The following is a 19377-nucleotide window of genomic DNA, read 5'->3' as shown; positions in this document are numbered from 1 at the left end:
TCATAGTCATACCTCAATGAAAAACCACACAGCCCGGTGGAAGAGGGTTAGTGTTTTTGAAGATTGGATGGGAATGGGTTTTTTTGGGAAAAGTTTTGTGGAGAGAAGAAAAAAAAACACTGCACGGACAAACAACAAATGAAGAGAAACACATTTTTGGATTCAAAGATATCCATTAATCTTTTAAGGGACATAAAGGTAGTGCACTACTGCATGCATGAAGTTGTTTGCTAAACGGATGGTTAAGTTACTGAAAAGTGGTACTTACTAAATCTTATTAGTAAGTATGAAGAAACAATTTGACATTGACTCTAGTACAGGGCTGCATTAATTACGCAATTTCACTTGCCTTTCTGCCCTCATAGAGAATAAACACTTATTATTAGTACATTAAGTTAGTTATAAAAATAGCAAAGAAACGTATGAAAAAGCTGGAGAGATGACTTTGAAGCAGAGAACAAAGAAACGCACCTAGTCATATTCGTAGAAGTTCAAGTTTTTTACAAAAATAACATTTAAAAGATAAGGAGAAGTTAAGAGAGAATACTGTAACTTTATGTTGTAGTTGTCCTGTTGAATTGGTGAAGTTGCATGCATCCAGCCATTCCTCTTATTCGCGATATACTCCTCCATTCCATCTTACGCTCCGTCAATCAATATTGGTGACCAGACACACTGTCCACTGGCTGCCTGATGAGTAATTGCGGATTGGGTCTGAGTTCAGTGTTTGTTCCATGGCACATGGTAAAAGCCGTCTTGTAATTTTTGATGGGAAAAAACAGGAAGTGAACCAGTTAAAAAAATCTAAGGTACGCTGTGTAGTGCAAAAATAACACTTTCATTTTTCAGATCTGACATTATTATTGTACACAATCATCACTTCAAAAGTGCATAACCTGGTTCTCCTTTACAAGGATAGTAATAGAAACTATGGTTGAATTCTGCGGATCCACCATGGATTTCCTTAAAGAAAATTGCAAACAAAATTAGACATTCCCAGGAGTGCTCCCAGACCCCTGAACCCAGTTGGCAAAATGTAGAACACCCCCAAGTAGCCCCCTAAAAAATTGCAACAATGCAACCAGGTTGAACCCTAATTTCAAAACGTGCCAAAGGGCACTCTGCAAGTTGGCCCAAACCCCCCTTTTCCACTGTGGATTTTCTTCAAAACACTTGCAATCAAAATTAGACATTCCCAAGAGAGCCCCTAGACCCGGTAACGGAGGGGCAAACCTGTAGAATCCCCCCAAGTAGCCCCCCAAAAACATGCAATATTGCAACGGGGATGAGGCCTAGTTGAAAATCAAGCAAAAAACGCACTTTGAAATTAGGCCCAAAAGACCCCTTTTCCACCATGGATTTTCTTCAAAACACTTGCAATGATTATTAGACATTCCCAGGAGTGCTCCCAGACCACTAAACCCAGTCGCAAAAATCTAGAACACCCCCAAACAGCCCCTCAAAAACATGCAATACTGGTATATTCAAAACATGGCAAATTTCGCTGTTCACCAAAAATTGCTGTTCAACTTTTCAGCACTTTCACAATTTCGATCCTCTTGAAACTTACCTGGACTCTTGTTCCAGCAATTCCCAAGAATCTCTTCAAGGCAGAACAAAATCGAACCACTGCGCTCTTTGAAGAAGAAGAAGAAGAAGAAGAAGAAGAAGAAGAAGAAGAAGAAGAAGAAGAAGAAGAAGGTCTACGACTAGTTTTCACTTAGTTTTCACACAAACACACGCGCCTGCAAAACACCAAAAAAGGCCAAAATTCTGCCAGTTCTGGACCAAAGAACGCCAAACCCCCCTAAAACCTTGCCAACATCATTATGAAGGAGCCTGCATCGGACCCTGAGCCCTAGACGCAGCGGTAACCCTACCAACTTAAACCCAAAAACCCTAGTAAATCGCACTGAACCCTAAACCCTAGATATGCTTTGTCTGTCTGTGCCAAAGAGCCTAGGTATGCTACATCAGGATGCTTCACTCAGTGATGCCTGCCTTGACCGTCTGCATGGCCCTGCCGCAAGCATGGGCCAAAAATCCGTTCTGCCCAAGAATTTGCGATTTTTCTGTAATTTCGCGAGATTCGCGAAAAAACGAAAAACAGCAAATTTCGAAAACATAACGGATGTTTGGCACAAGCTTGAGGCAGTGCCATGCAGACGGTCAAGGCAGGCACCACTGAGTGAAGCAACCTGATGTAGCATACCTAGGCTCTTTGTCAGACAGACAAAGCATTTCTAATTGTATACAGCAAGCTACATAGCCTCAATTTTACATGAAATGCTGTCTGGAGTGGACTCTGCCTGGCATAACAACAACAGTACACTTCCTCGCCCTCGACCACTACATACCACGAATAGACAGACATGTAGTTCTGCTGTAGTAGTTGTTCTAGACTGGTTTACCTGTTTGCCACTCACGAATTGGCCATAGTTCTTCCGTAAACCGACGCTGATGATCCATCCATCCCAGTGAGTGACTGTAAAGAAAAAAGATATATTACTTAATCAATTATCATGTTATATTGGCAAGTGAGTCCACTCCAAGGACATTTTGCATATTGTAAAATGCAACATAGTGGCCCCTGAATTTGAAGTACAATTTGAATTAAACAAGGTAAAAAAAAAAACAGAGTAGTTGACATGAGTTACAATTACTGTGTAAAAAGATTAAATAATAACTAAGACAAAACATATGATTCATTTCATGCACAAAAAACAAACAGCAATTGGTTTCATCAGAGCCAGACAGCCATTGCTGTCCACTGCATGCCATCTTCTCAATTATTCATTACCTGTTCTACTTTTTGTCCACATCTTCTTCGGAAAGTGAGGGCCCACAGGGCAGCCTCTCCTGTCAATTTCAGAAGTAACTCTGTCAGCAATCAGCAAGCATGTAGTCAGTCAGTAATTTCTGTCCCACTTGAGAGGACTCGTCTATGAAAACAAAGTTTCTTTATTTATTTCTTCGTAATCCATCTGCCTAGAAGGAAATGGATAGGTGGAGTCTGGAGGAGGAGGATAGAGGAGCATGATTGAGTTGTGAACTTGTGAACCTCAGGAATGCAGCCTGCGGCACCTTCAAATCAATAAGGAAAATAAGATGAAGATAGTGCTGCTGATGGACTTGTTGTGAGAGTTTTGTTGTGGTAAAAGTTGCAAATCAAAGAAAGACACACAGGAATCAAAGTGAATAAGGACGAAAAAAGGAAGTCATCTTCAGGCCTCGGTGTCAGGGAAATAGAGCTCGTCCTCAAACTCTATGAATTGAGACGGGAGTAGGTCAGCTAACAGAGAAGAACTTCCATCATCTAAGTCGGTGTCCTCTTCTTCCTGCGTGCATTCACGTATTTTGTAATCTGGTGGTATGAAGTGCTGATTCATCTTGATCAGTGTTAACCTCTCCACATTTTTGGGCGAGAGGCGGGTCCTTTTTGAAGTTACAATGGCACCAGCAGCACTGAAAACACGTTCATAAGACACGCTTGCGAGTGGGCAAGACAAATAATTTAGAGCCAGGTTGGTGATCAGTGGTCATAGAGGCCTTTTCCTATACCAATACAGCAATGGGTTCTGATTAACAAAGACCTCTGTTGGGTCATCCAGATAGGACTGCACCATCGACTCAAGGTTCTCCACGGTTGGTCCACTTTGCGTACCATCTGTGGCCTTTGCAGCACTGGAACGAGCAAACCCTTGATGAGTTAGCCAATCCGCTTCCGACAATATTATGGCTAGGCCTGGTGCAGGTGAGGGTGATGATACGGTTGCTGCTGGTGTCTGTGAGGGAAAGTGACTCCCTTTGGCCACAGATTCAGAAGTGGAACTTGACGCCGGATGGCCTGCTGATTCAGGTGTACTTCTGCAGACTCCTTGAATTTTCTGAAGGTCTTTTTCTAACCGAGTGGCTGACACAGCTAGCCAATGTTTGTACTTTGAAACATCTGCTTCATCAAAAGGAATGAATGCTTTGCTGGCCACTGCCTTTTTGTACCGTGGATCCAGAATAGTGGCACAAATGTAATGTTGTTCTGTATGTATGTTTTTAAGCCTTTCATTGTCAACTAGGCGCCTTAATAACCTCTCCACCAACTGATATGCGTCTTGCTTTTCAGCATTTTCTCGGAACGTTGAAGACACCACCTTCAGTTGATGCTCTGGCATGACCAACAATGGGATAGCTTTGCCCAAAGAACAGTCCTCTCTGCTGACTTCACGCGTGAAGACCTCAAAAGGACGAAGCATGTCTGTAAGGCTTGCAATTAGCTTCCATTCCTCCAACTCTAGCCTCATATCTTTCATAGTAGAACCCAGTTTATAGACATAATCATTTATTACCCCCCACTGCTCAGACAGATGCTCAAGCATGTAAAAGGTTGAGTTCCAACGTGTTGCCACCTCCTGGATGAATCCGTTGACTGGCAGTCTACGTTCATGTTGAATGCTCCTCAGCTCCTTCCGGGCCTTAAAAGAATGGCTGAAATGTGTGCAGATTCTTCGGCAGGTGGTCAGTAACTTGATGACTGTGTTTTCTTATTTCAAGAAATCTTGCACCACGATGTTAATACTGTGCGCCAAACACAGCACTCTGAAATAGCCACCTTGCTGCATGGCTCTAACTATATTACTGCCATTATCCGTGGAAACATAACCAACTGTGCGATTTCTTGGATACAGCCATTCAGAGACCTTCCTATCAAACTCGTCCAAAAGGTTAGGTGCAGTATGAATTTTCTCCATGGCAAACATGGCTAATGTTGCATGTTTCCGAGTAGCTTGAAAAACTGTGTCCGGATCAACACCTGGATTTGTCTTGTCTCTAACCCCTGCAAAAGAGACCCAGTGTGCAGTGATGCACATGTAATCAAGGGCTTGGCAACTGGTCCACATGTCTGTTGTCAAGTGGATAGTGTGAACAGCCCTCTTCTGCAAAGCTGCCTCAATCACCTCCAGCACATCTTGATGTAGTGCTGGAACCGCAACTCTGGCAAAATAGGACCGGCTAGGAACCTTCCATTTAGGGCAGACTGTTGCCACAAATTCTAGAAAACCCACCCCTTCCACGAAAGAAAAAGGGAGAAGGTCCAGCGCTAGCATTTTAGCCCACTTTGCGTTATACAGACGTACCGTTGGGTGATTGCGTTCAAATGGCGCCTCCGACCAAAACATGCTTCTAATGGTGGGCTGGAGCGTTTTACGTGATGATGATGCAAACTTCAAACCAGTTAGGCTCATTGATGTACTTTTTTGCATTGGTGTCTGTCCCAGACTCTTAGTGTGCCTCATACATGTTGCAGGGGTAGAGGGTGTGGGCGCTACCACTGCAGTGCTGCTGCCAGGGGTACTGGGTGTACCAGAAAAAATGTTGGTCGGTTCTTGACTTCCCCCCTGCACAATCAGCCCCTCGTCAGCATCAGATGCAATGTGAATGGGTACATTTGGATTAGTTCTACTTTGGACTTCCTGGATCTTACTTAGGTGCGCATATCACTGAATAGGGTGGTGTTTTTTTAGATGACCTCTCTGGCCTCCGGTACCATAGTTGGTACCAAGCTTACCCCAACTAACTAATACTTTACAAATCAAGCAAACGACCATGTTTTCCGCCTTTTCGCTAACAGTAAAGAAGTCCCAAACTGGGGACTGGAGATGTCTGCTGGTGGTGGAGGTGCTACTTTGACTTTCAATGCCAGATGAAGTGGAGGATGGGCATGGCTGAATTTGTTTCTGTTGTTTACTGCCATTCGGAATAGGGTGAAAATGTCTGTCTGCTGCATGCCCGCTGGGGCTGGAGTGATGTCTGTGATGACTGTGATGACTGGGTCGTCGTCAGACTGTTCATCAGCAGCAGAAGACACCACTTCTTGTTTGTCGTCATCACCCATAAGTTGAAGCCTTGCGCGAACCTTCCTTTTAGGCTTAGCTACCTTCGTCGCCTCATGGGGAGCCTCACTCTCAGACTGCATTTGTGGGTTCCAATCAGGATCAAGGTCATCAGAATGAAGGGGTCTTGAAGAAGAACTTGTAGTAGTAGGAGTAGAAGCCCTCCTTGACCTTTTTCTTACTGGGGATCTGGAGGACAATGGATCATCCTCAGGAGGAGTGGCTTCCTCGGATCATACCTCCGCTTGAATATCAATTTCCTGATGTGCCCCTACTTCTGGAGGAACAAGCGTTGTAAGCAGTTTTGCCGCTCCATGAACCTCTAGTTGCACCTCTCCATGCACCTCTCCATGCACCTCTCCTTGCACCTCTCCTTGCGCCTCTCCTTGCCCATGTACTTGCGCTTGTACTAGTTGCACCTGTGGTTGTGGCTGTTATGTTATGTTATGTTATGTTATGTTATGTTATTAAAATATTTGTTAAGCGCACTGTCACCGATTGGTTTCCTGGCGCTATAATCAGCAGTCGCATAGCGTGAGTGAGGGTGGGGAGTTATTGAAGTGCTTGTCTGAAGAGCCAGGTCTTCAAGGCCTTCCGGAAAGAGAGAAGGTCCTGACCGTTCCGGATCTCCAGAGGAAAGGTGTTCCATAGGCAGGGTCCGAGTGTAGCGAACCTGCGGCCTCCGGCGCGCTTAAGTTTGAAGGGAGGCGTCTGCAGGAGGCTCTGATGGAGTGATCGTAGGTTTCGGGAAGGAATGTATCTGGTAATTAGTTGATTAATAAATTTTGGGCTTTTGCAGTAAAGGGATTTGAATATTATACATCCAGTTTTAAAGGCACAGCGCTGAGTGACTGGAAGCCAATGCAATTTCCTAAGTAGGGGGGTGGCTGCCTGTCGCCTCGGTTGATTCAGGATTAGCCTCGCAGCGTGGTTCTGTATCATCTGAAGGCGTATAGATAGGTAGTTGGGAAGACCTAGATAGATGGCGTTTGCGTAGTCCAGATGGGACAGGACAGTGGAAATCACAACCTGGGTGATTGCCTCAGGCGTAAGTAGACGACGAACCTTCCGGATTTTTTTTAACTGGAAAAAGCACTTGGAGACCACCTGGCCTACTTGTGCTTTCAGTGAAAGATCACAATCCACGGTGACTCCAAGTGTTTTAGCCGACAAGGAAGGTGTCGGGGCTTGGCCCAGTTCAGAAGGCCAGTAGTGAGGGCCCCAGTACTTAGCACTGTCCCCGGTCAAAACTAACTCATTTTTTCCCGGGTTCAGTTTAAGCTGGTTTTGGTCCATCCATGATTTAATGAATCTCATGGTGGACTGAAAATGCAGTATGGAGTTTTCAGTGTTGTCGATGGTGAAGAGCAGTTGTAAATCATCGGCATAGTTGAAAACTCTCACCTGTTCGTCTCTAAGAGTCTGGATCAGAGGGAGGATGTATAAATTAAATAAGTGGGGTGACAGGGAAGAGCCCTGTGGCCCTCCGCAAGTAATGGATTGTTTGGTACCTACTAGATCCCCTAAACGTAATGTTTGAGTGCGATTTTCCAAAAAGGACCTCAGCCAACAGGCCGCCAAGTCCCGGATGCCGGCCTGTTCGACACGGTCGACTAAGATGTTGTGGTCGACCGTGTCAAATGCGGCAGATAAGTCCAGGAGCATCAGGGCCTGTGGGGAGTGTCTGTCAGCACAGTCTTGCAGCGTATCCAAGACTGTGGTAACTACTGCCTCTGTGGAGTGTGCCGGCCGAAAGCCTGCTTGATGGGGGTCAAAACAGGAGGACTCTTCAAGGAAATTGGAGAGGCATTTGGCCACGTGAGCCTCCAAGACTTTTGCCAGATAGGGCAATAGGGAGATGGGCCGGTAGTTGGCTTTACAAGCTGGATCGGCCCCGGGTTTTTTAAAGAGTGGGATGACTGTGGCCTCTTTAAACGCTGAGGGGACTATACCGAGGGTGAAGGAGTTGTTCAGGAGTGTAAGGGCGGGGGCTGGGTATGTGGAAAAACACTCTTTCAAGATGTGGGGAGGACAGCTATCTGAGGGAGCGCCGGATTTTACTCTTATCAGTAGTTCCCGAAGTTGATCCTGGGTTATGGGTGAGAAGCAGCTGAGGGTATTGTGGTTAGGCTTGATTGTCATACCGGAGGTGAGTGGGGACACCGGTTGGGGAATACTGGCTTTGATATCCATTATTTTATCAGTAAAGTAAATATTAGGTGAATCACAAAGAGGCTGGGTGGGAATTATCTTAGGGCGGACAGTGTCTAAGTTTGTCAGTTCATTAAAAATGGAAAAGACATCCTTAGATCTGTTTGAGGATTCTAGGATTCGAGATGAGAAGTAAGCCGCCTTAGCAGCAGAGATGGCGGTCATGTACTCCTTCCTGGCCTTTGTATAATTCCTTTTTAGCTCAGGGTTGTAGTCACGGCGCCAGTGGCGTTCTAACTGCCGTAGAGCCAGTTTCCTAGATTTTAGGTTGGATGAAAACCATCTTTTGGCGTCGGCGCGCCTTGCTAGTCTAATTTTTTTAAAAGGAGCATGGAGATCGCTGGCCGTTTGTAGCCAGCTAGTAAGCGTGGTTACTGAAGAATTGATCTCGTTCTGGAAGGGGGGGATGGTATTGGCTAATGATTGTAAAAAGGCAGTTTTATCCATAGCATTCCAGTTCCTAGCTAGCCCGCCAGTACCTGGTGCAGTATTTGTAGCAGGGGTGATACATAATTTAAATTAAAGAAGTAGGTGGTCTGACCAGAGGCATGGTAAAGTGGTCGGGGTAGTTACACAGATGGTGTTGGACCACACCTGGTCTAAGATATGGCCCTTGCAGTGGGTAGGGGAGGACACTAGTTGAGTGAAGTTTAAGTTGGACAAGAGATCAGTCAATTCGGCCGAATGGGGGCCCTCCAGAGGGTCTTTGTACCAGTAATTTAAATCTCCTACTAGGAAGATCCTAGGATGTTCGAGTGCTAAGTTAGCAAGTTGGTCACTCAGGGTCATAGGAAACGATGGCATCATGGTAGGGGGTCTATACAGAAGGACACATGCTATCGTCGTGTGGGAGGTGGTGATTTTCAGTACTAGGTTGTCTGTATTATCCAATGAAAGGCAGGTTAGAGTGGTAGCGATCAGGTTAGAACGAATAATGGCCGCTACTCCCCCCCCTTTCCCCGTAGTACGGTCTGCATGGATAATATAATAGTTGGGTGGGAGCGCCGCTATTATATCAGGGGCGGAGTTGGGAGTTAACCATGTCTCTGTGAGTAGGAGAATGTCCAGTTTCTCCGTAACCAGCAGAAGGAAAATATCCTTCTGATGTTTGACGAGGGAGCGTGTGTTTAAATAGAGGATAGTAAGCGAGGGGATGGATGGGACACTCTGTACCAGGTTATTAGCAGGAGTCGTCAAATGACAGCCCTGAATCAGAATACCAGATTTACAGAGCCGGCTGAGAGTCTCCCTCAGTAAAAGACCCTGGGCATCATTTCTATGGCTCATAAGGTCGGACCTAGAGTAGTGAACAGGGCGAGCAGCATGGTCAGCCCCTGGTCCCGGCAGGTCGCGGACGGGCGCAGACGGGCTTGTGCGCCGTCGACGCGCCCGCTGCGCTCGTCCGCTGCGCTTCCTGTGAGGGCAGTTCATTTGTGGCCGTAGGGGTGGGAGGGGCCGAGCACTGTGACGCTCGCCTACTCCTCCCCAAAGATGGTAGCTTCCGTTCTAATCCCCGGCAGCGCCTAGTCGGCTGCGATGGGGCGGGCAAGGTTCGTGGGGCGGGAACAGGAGGAGTGAAGTTGAATGCCCAGGTGAGCGTTCGCAAAGTTTTAGACAATTACACAGTTCCACTTTTAAAAATAAGTCTTTCAAAAGCCATTTACATACAATACACAGTAAAACTTTTAAAACTTAAATCTTTTAAAAGCTATTCAATTTTAGAAAATTTCGGTGTCTCACTCAAACAACTGTCCCAGCTTCCGCCTCAGGACCACAACAATCACGTGCACACTGTCAATGTTGTTATGTTAGCCGGACTTATAGAGCGCACAGATGGCCCAGCAAAGGGGCGTCCTGTGGTTGTTGAACACTCGTCAGCTGAGTTACACCCGGCGTTGATTGGATGGTACTTTCTTGTGATGAGCCAACATCACTGGTCGATGGTGATTGAACAACCAAGTGGCTGCTGCAGCAGCACTCATGGTCTTGGACCTAACTTGGCGTGGTGGCACTGAGCCCAATGAAGCGGAGGTGCTGCTTCCAGCCTTGTCCCCGGCGGACACCGCTGCTGCTGCAGGCATAGTTTTTTTCTCCCAAAAAATGTGTCGGTGGGCACACCAGTCTCCTTGGTAGGTGGTGCCACTTGCTTCTTCTGCTCCTTCTTACTGGCAGTGGCACTGGCAACTTTTATCGCTGAGGCGCTACGGCCACCTTTCTTTGGGCCCATCTTCTTCAGATGTCAGAACAGCAGGCCGCAGTTGCACGAGTTGCAGAGTTGTTTTCTCTGTGGCCATACGTGACGTCACGTGACGTTGTGCTGCACACACCGCTGCAGGACTTCTTCCTGGCACTGGTGGTTCTCTTGTGCTCCTAAAAGCAATGGAAGCCAGAGGAACATCAGTTAAACACCCCAAAAAGTCAAAAAACACACACAAATCACGACAATCCAATGCCATCCATGCCCTCAATGGTGTTTAAATTCAAGACACCCCACAGAAAGACTTGGTCCCTGCACCACTGAGTACCCCTGGGCATAATGGATGAAAGCAAGGCAAACTGGGCACAGGCCTGAGCACACTGCCTGGCTCCAAAATGGCCCCTTGAGCCTTGACCCCCACCACATGGCCAGGCCCTGCCTGTACCAGGCCTCAAAATGGCCCCCACCCACATGGCCAGGCCCCAACAACACCCCAAAAAGTCGAAAAACACACAAAAATCACCACAATCCAATGCCATCCATGCCCTCAATGATGTTTAAATTCAAGACACCCCACATAAAGACTACGTCCATGCACCACTGACTACCCCTGGGTTTAATGGTTGAAAGCAAGGCAAACTGGGTACAGGCCTGAGCACACTGCCTGGCTTCAGAATGGCCCCTTGACACCCACCACATGGCCAGGCCCTGCCTGTACCAGGCCTCAAAATGGCCCCCACCCACATGGCCAGGCCCCAACAACACCCGAAATAATCGAAAAACACACATAAATCACCACAATCCAATGCCATCCATGCCCTCAATGATGTTTAAATCCAAGACACCCCACAGAAAGACTAGGTCCATGCACCACTGACTACCCCTGGGCATAATGGTTGAAAGCAAGGCAAACTGGGTGCAGGCCTTAGCACACTGCCTGGATTCAAAATGGCCCCTTGACCCCACCACATGGCCAGGCCTTGCCTGTACCAGGCCTCAAAATGGCCCCCACCCACAAGGCCAGGCCCCAACCACACCCCAAAAAGTAAAAAAACACACAAAAATCACCACAATCCAATGCCATCCATGCCCTCAATGATGTTTAAATTCAAGACACCTCACAGAAAGACTAGGTCCATGCACCACTGACTACCCCTGAGCATAATGGGTGAAAGCAAGGCAAACTGGGTGCAGGCCTGAGCACACTGCCTGGCTTCAAAATGGCCCCTTGACCCCCACCACATGGCCAGGCCCTGCCTGTACCAGGCCTTACAATTGCCCCCACCCACATGGCCAGGCCCCAACAACACCCCAAAAAGTCAAACAACACATAAAAATCACCACAACCCAATGCCATCCATGCCCTCAATGATGTTGAAATTCAAGACACCCCACAGAAAGTCTTGGTCCATGCACCACTCACTACCCCTGGGCCTAATGGAAGAAAGCAAGGCAAACTGGGTGCAGGCCTTGGCACACTGCCTGGCTTCAAAATGGCCCCTTGACCCCCATCACATGGCCAGGCCCTGCCTGTACCAGGCCTCAAAATGGCCCCCACCCACATGGCCAGGCCCCAATCACACCCCAAAAAGTCGAAAAACACACAAAAATCACCACAATATAATGCCATCCATGCCCTCAATGATGTTTAAATTCAAGACAGCCCACAGAAAGACTAGGTCCATTCACCACTGACTACCCCTGGGCATAATGGTTGAAAGCAAGGCAAACTGGGTGCAGACCTGAGCACACTGCCTGGCTTCAAAATGGCCCCTTGACCCCCACCACATGGCCAGGCCCTGCCTGTACCAGGCCTCAAAATGGCCCCCACCCACATGGCCAGGCCCCAACAACACCCCAAAAAGTCGAAAAACACACAAAAATCACCACAATCCAATGCCATCCATGCCCTCAATGATGTTTAAATTCAAGACACCCCTCAGAAAGACTTGGTCCATGCACCACTCACTATCCCTGGGCCTAATGGAAGAAAGCAAGGCAAACTGGGTGCATACCTTAGCACACTGCCTGGCTTCAAAATGGCCCCTTGACCCCCAGCCACATGGCCAGGCCCTGCCTGGACCAGGCCTCAAAATGGCCCCCACCCACATGGCCAGGCCCTAACAACACCCCAAAAAGTCGAAAAACACACATAAATCACCACAATCCAATGACATCCATGCCCTCAATGATGTTTAAATTCAAGACACCCCACAGAAAGACTAGGTCCATGCACCACTGACTACCCCTGGGCCTACTGGCTAGTGAGGCTTTACAGGCACCCCAAAATAAAAAAATAAAAATCAACGTATAACAGTAAGCTAAAATTCCATGACATAAATGCGAATTAAGTGAAAAAAAAATCACAGAAACAGTTGTATCATGCACCAATGACTAACCCTGGGCCTACTGGATACTGTGGCTACCCACAATATATATTTTTTTTAAGTTGTGAAAAAAGTTTTAAAACTGTAGCTGCAGCAACTGCAATGCCCCAAACAAACAACACCAACTTACTTGTAAAATCTCAAGTCCAAAAGTGATCCAAACTCCAAAGTCCAAAAAGTCCTCAAATACAAATATCCAGCAGCAGCCACAAAAAGTAATCCTTCCAGCTCCAGATCCAAATCAAAAGTGACCAGGACATGGACAAAGCACTGGGAGGAGCCTGCTGGACAGGAACAGGAAGTTGGAGACTCTGGGGCACTTCCTTTCTCCCACGTCCCCCCAACAATGGACTCCTTGCACCATAAAATGCAGCCAAATGTCAACGTGAGGAGTTATTCTGATCAAAATCATCATTTTCAGCTTCCTGTGGTGGATTTCTTGTGCAGAATTGCAATTTTTGCAATTTCGGGAAAGCAAGCTGTTCAAATCTCCCGCCGGAAGTCAGCTGCACGCCGCATGTACGTGTTCGGCATTGTTTACTCCCGCAATACGTAATCGCGGGCCCTTATGATGTACTCGCATTGTCAAACTTTCGCTGTGCAAGATGGCGACCCGCGTGATGTAATTGCGTTCGAAAAAACTTTCACGCGATCACGCAGCAAGATCTAAAATGGCGCAGCACACGCAAACCAGGAGGAAAACAACTCGACAGACTCAGAATCACGGTAAGTCAACGGCGTGCGCGCGATATTGTATTTTTCAAGCGCGACCAAGCAAAAAATACGCAGCTTGCGAATTTGCGGATTTTTGGGCAAATTTGCGCGATTCACGGACTGCGAATTTGTCAAAAATCGGCTAATTCCGCGAACGAAACGGATTTTACGCCCACGCTTAGTAGCTGCCCCTTTTTGGGGCTGAATGCCAAAATCACCTTTCTAACCTACACACAAAAAATGCTGGAGAAAGTGCACATACCAAACCCCAACAAATATGTTAAAATGCAACTATTGAAGGGGGTTACCCTTTCGATTCAAACTCCAACCATGCACACATTGAAGAAATGGGGTAAACTGGGGGAGAGGACAGATTTACTATTCTATACTAACCCAATAAGCAATGAAGGAAATGCACATATTACACAATTTCAGTTTTACTTTTCCAACTCCAAACCCACAAACAATTGGGAAAGAGCAGAAACTGACAGGAGAGGTCAGGCTGGTGTGCTTTCTTTTCCCAAATCTACTGTCGAAAATCAGCTGTGATGCTGGATAGAGGCCTTTGCATCCTTGACTTTCACCAGTGCAATCCCTTTGCTGTTCCTGTGACCAGGAGGGTCTGTCTCTTCATCTACTGCTCTGATCGGCCTCAGACCTTTTACACACACAAGAGGCATGTGCACTCGCACGGAAGCCCCGCCCACACACTCGCGGTGTGCACCGTCTTCCCGCCATTGACCCACTATGATGGACAGCTCACCCAAGGGACCCCTGCGCCCTTCGGGGCGATTGCATAGTAACACACACATGGTCGCTGGAACTAGTTGAAGCTCAAATGCAGTGACTCATTCATCAGCCCAAAAACAATCGTGCTCGTCATCGAGGCTGGGCGCTGGATCCCGACCGAGACCAGGAAGACTGTCACCCAGGCACTCGTCACCAGCCGACTGGACTACGGAAACGCCCTCTACACCGGAACCACAGCCAAGCTACAGAAAAGACTCAAGCGCATCCAGAACGCCTCCGCCCGACTCATCCTGGATGTCCCCCGACGCAGCCACATCTCCAGCCACCTGAGGAACCTGCACTGGCTCCCCGTCGACAAGAGGATCACGTTCCGGCTCCTCACCCACGCACACAAGTCTCTCCACGACCTGGGCCCCAAGTACCTCAACGACCGCCTGACCTTCTACATGCCCACCTGCCAGCTACGGTCCACCAGCCTCGCCCTCGCAGCCGTACCACGCATCCGAAGAGCCACCGCCGGAGGAAGATCCTTCTCTTACCTGGCTGCCAAGACTTGGAACTCCCTCCCCATCCACCTTCGGCTGACCCAGGACCATCTCACCTTCAGGAAACAACTCAAGACCTGGCTGTTCGAGCAGTAGCATACCCCTTACCCCAAGCGCCTTGAGACCCTCCCGGGTGAGTAGTGCGCTATACAAATGGCATGATTGATTGATTGATTGATTCTTCCCAAATCTACCGTCGAAAATCAGCTGTGATGCTGGATAGAGGCCTTTGCATCCTTGACTTTCACGAGCGCAATCTCTTTGCTGTTCCTGTGACCAGGAGCTTCTGTCTCTTTATCTACTTCTCTGTTCGGTCTCAGACCTTTTAAACACACAAGAGGCATGAGCACTCGCATGGAAGCCCCTCCCCAAATCCGCGGATCCGCAAATCCGCAAAATCCGCCGATTTTGCGGATCCACGATCCGCAAATCCGCGGATCGTGGATCCGCAAAATCCGCCCATGCCTAATTGCGATTACAACCCAATAGAGATTAGGGAAGTGCACATTTTAGAAAAAGCATATTTATTATTCTGTGACCAACTAAATATTGGAAAAGAGCAAATATTGGGAAAAGTCAAACTTAAACATTTTTTAATCCAACCTTAATAACAGACAAATTTGCAACTGTGGGGGGTGCTTTTCCGATTAACTATTCTCACACCAATCCCACAAACATGATAAAAGTGAAAATATATATTTTTTGTGGGAGGAGGCTCTTGCTTACTATTCCAATATATTCTTATAAACATTTTGGTAAGCGCAAATATTGACTCTGGGGAAAGAGGGGAAATTAGGATGGTAACAGATTTACTATTCTAATGACAATCAAACAATCTCTGTTGAAAAATCAGTTATTGGGAGGGGGAAAATACAAATGTTAAAGATTAAGTATTCTAACTTCAAGCCTACGTTCATTGGGGAAATTGTAAGTATTGAAGTGGGTGGTTTCAGCTAATATATTCCAGCTCCAATCAACAAATATATTGGAAAAAGCAGAAATTGGGAGGGTGTGATTGGTATTAACCCTTTCATTGTTTTGTCCACCTATGATATCCATGCCATGTTTACATCCTTTCTTCCAACACCCTGGGTATTCTAAAGGTACCCAGGATTTGTAAATTCCCTTCGAAGAGTCCGAGAAATTTGCCAAAATACACCAACATTTGAGGGATTTTTGACAAACAAGTGTTGCAGAAGAAAGCATTTATTTTATTTCCTGCAAATTGCATCCGGGCATGTTTGCAGTGCTAAAATCACCATCTTATAAGCTTTCAGTAACAGGCAGACTTGAATCAGAAAACCACATTTTTCAAAACAGTTTGCATTTTACTGGGACATAGCACATTTTTCAAACTTTTTGTGCTTTCACCTTCCTTCTAGTTTGTGGTAGAAGTGGTTGTGAAACCAATGGTGGATAGCGGAAAGTTATACATTTCCAGGATCAGAATTCAGAATTCATTAAGGGGTCATATGTGTAGATCCTGCAAGATTTTCCTATACGCAGTAACAGTTGAAATAAACAAATATTGGAATTGAGTCAACAAAAACTGCCATTTTTGTCTACATTTTCATCTGTAACTTCTTCTAACTATGGCATGTTTTCAAAAGCAAAAATACTGTTACATCCGCTGGACCCCTCTGGTTGCAGGGATATGTAAGATTTGTAGGTTCCCCAAGAACCTGAGGAACCCAGAGCCAATAACAGAGCTGCACCTTGCAATGTTTTTTTTATTGTGTACCAGGTATACAGCAATTAATTTGTTAAAATAAAAAAAGTGAAAAAATAGGTATCTTGAAAAATTTTGCATTGCTGAAATAGACACTAGATATGGAGTGTATTCAAGTAACTTGATCTACAGGTGTAGTAACAATTTTAGGATTTTTTGAGGCCTGTGGAAGACGGAGTCCAGGGCGGGAGTGCCTGACCCAGGGCATGGCCAGAGCTTCCAAACACATGGGACCTCATCCCGGGTGCTTGGACCAGTGACGGGCCACAGGATGGGGATCCCACCCCAGGGCCCTGTCTGTGCTTCTGAACCCACCCAAACAGTAGTAACCTCCTCTGGCATGTGTGACCCCTGTCCTGGGACCCTTGTGACATGGCAGGCTAGAGAATAGAGCTCCATACTGGAGAGCCCAGCTCATGGTCCAGCCGGGGTCCTTGGGCAACGTTCAGATCATCTGAACCCACCACAGAACGGCAGCATCCCCTTTACAACACCACAGGGCCGAGGAAGGGAGCCCAGGGCCCTAGTGGGCTTGATGACCCAGGCCGCAGACCCATTCCATGGTCAGGTATTTCCAACTAAGCAGCCCATATTCACCAAAAAGGCCCAACTTTGCGCAATCAACCAGAGGGCGGTCTGGACAGCACTTGGACAGGATGTGCTATCTGTGACCACAGAGCATTTTTCCCCCTGACGCACATAGTAGCACAGAGGGCCGGTTCATGGAGCCTGCGCCCAGTCAGAGTGCTAACCAAGGGCATGACCATGGGCTCCCACCCTGCTGGAGAAGGGGTGAGAGGGCTGCCTGGGACTGCCACATCCCCTTTGTCAGGCCCTGCTTATTCTTAGGAGAATGGTAAGCCTTGCGACTGCCCTGCCGGCGGTACCTCCTGGGTAGCGCAGGACATCATCGACAGTCACTGCCATTGAAGACTGGGCCCTGGCATCTACTAAGGGCTTCTCAGGACTCTTACACAGCTCCCCCCACTTGGAGGAAGACTCCCTGGAGCACAGCGCAAAATTGACTGAAGAGTCTTCAGTCAATTTTGCGCTGTGCTCCAGGGAGTCTTCCTCCAAGTGGGGGGAGCTGTGTAATAGTCTCTTTCGGATCACGCTGATTGGTACAGACAGCGCTCATCTCTGGAAGCACGCCACAGACTTTAACAGTGCTTTAACTTTTTGATTTCACTTAGCTGTGCAAGTCCTTTCTCAATTCTTAGTCACTTCTCAGGACTCTCTCAGGCTTGTATTTCAGCTTGGCTCCCCAGGGGCTGGGCCTTCATGAAGGGCTGGTATCCGCTCTTTACCCTGAAAGAGCCAGGCCCATATGTTCTAGACCTGTTCTAGAGTCACAATCCAATGGTTCTTTTTCGCAGGATAAAAATGTAAAGGGGAGAAACGTTGTTAGGAAGCAAAGCGATACAAAAGGGGATGATGGACGGAGCGTTTGAGCAAATCAAACACTCACCCCCAGTCAACTGATCTGGGTTTAATCCATCACCATTCTTTAGCCCACTCAGCTACCCCAGTTCAGACATGGCCATATGCAAATCAGTCTGACCCTCTGCCTCATGGGAACAGTCCAGCCCGAACTGCCAAGCCATGTCTTCCCTGGACCGGAAACAAGCATCCTGGGACCGGTTTCGGATTCATAATCCTCATCAGCCAGGCTATCTTGAATCCAGTGGCCAAGTGAGCAAGGGACTCACGTCTGAGCATACCCTGCCACACTTAGGGCGAACAAAGCGATACAAAAGGGGATGATGGACGGAGTGTTTGAGCAAATCAAACACTCACCCCCAGTCAACTGATCTGGGTTTATTCCATCACTATTCTTTAGCCCATTCAGCCACCCCAGTTCAGACATGGCCATATGCAAATCAGTCTGACCCTCTGCCTCATGGGAACAGTCCAGCCCGAACTGCCAAGCCATGTCTTCCCTGGACCGGAAACAAGCATCCTGGGACCGGTTTCGGATTCATAATCCTCATCAGCCAGGCTATCTTGAATCCAGTGGCCAAGTGAGCAAGGGACTCACGTCTGAGCATACCCTGCCACACTTAGGGTGAACAAAGCGATACAAAAGGGGATGATGGACGGAGCGTTTGAGCAAATCAAAAACTCACCCCCAGTCAACTGATCTGGGTTTAATCCATCACCATTCTTTAGCCCACTCAGCCTCCCCAGTTCAGACATGGCCATATGCAAATCAGTCTGACCCTGTGCCTCATGGGAACAGTCCAGCCCGAACTGCCAAGCCATGTCTTCCCTGGACCGGAAACAAGCATCCTGGGACCTGTTTCGGATTCATAATCATAACCCCCAGTCAACTGATCTGGGTTTAATCCATCACCATTCTTTAGCCCACTCAGCCACCCCATTTCAGACATGGCTATATGCAAATCAGTCTGACCCTGTGCCTTATGGGAACAGTCCAGCCCGAACTGCCAAGCCATGTCTTCCATGGACTGGAAACAAGCATCCTAGGACCGGTTTCGGATTCATAATCCTCATCAGCCAGGCTATCTTGAATCCAGTGGCCAAGTGAGCAAGGGACTCACGTCTGAGCATACCCTGCCACACTTAGGGCGAACAAAGTGATACAAAAGGGGATGATGGACGGAGCGTTTGAGCCAATCAAACACTCACCCCCAGTCAACTGATCTGGGTTTAATCCATCACCATTTTTTAGCCCACTCAGCCACCCCATTTCAGACATGGCTATATGCAAATCAGTCTGACCCTGTGCCTCATGGAAACAGTCCAGCCCGAACTGCAAAGCCATATCTTCAATGGACCGGAAACAAGTATCCTGGGACCGGTTTCGGATTCATAATCCTCATCAGCCAGGCTATCTTGAATCCAGTGGCCAAGTGAGCAAGGGACTCACGTCTGAGCATACCCTGCCACACTTAGGGCGAACAAAGCGATACAAAAGGGGAGTTTGGGCTGGACT

This window comes from Lissotriton helveticus, chromosome 2_1 (assembly GCF_964261635.1).
Source record: "Lissotriton helveticus chromosome 2_1, aLisHel1.1, whole genome shotgun sequence".
Lineage (NCBI taxonomy): Eukaryota > Metazoa > Chordata > Amphibia > Caudata > Salamandridae > Lissotriton > Lissotriton helveticus.
This window is presented reverse-complemented; position numbering follows the sequence as displayed.